The following is a 266-nucleotide window of genomic DNA, read 5'->3' on the forward strand; positions in this document are numbered from 1 at the left end:
ACACGTCTAGTCCTCCTTTGACCCCAGCCTCATTAGCAGTTGCAAATCCGTTCGTAATAACTCAAAACGAGGAGGTCCAACAGAAGACATTGAACGATTATCTCCACCCTACGCGTACGGCCACACCATCATGCATAATGTTTCCACCAAATATGCCGAATTTGGATTTCAAGCCAGGCATGATCCAACTCCTGCCGACCTTTCATGGGTTAGAAAGCGAGAATCCATACGTTCATATTAGGGAGTTTGAAGAAGTAGTGGCCACT

The sequence above is a fragment of the Morus notabilis genome, unplaced genomic scaffold (assembly GCF_000414095.1).
Source record: "Morus notabilis unplaced genomic scaffold, ASM41409v2 Scaffold321, whole genome shotgun sequence".
In the NCBI taxonomy this organism is placed as follows: Eukaryota; Viridiplantae; Streptophyta; class Magnoliopsida; order Rosales; family Moraceae; genus Morus; species Morus notabilis.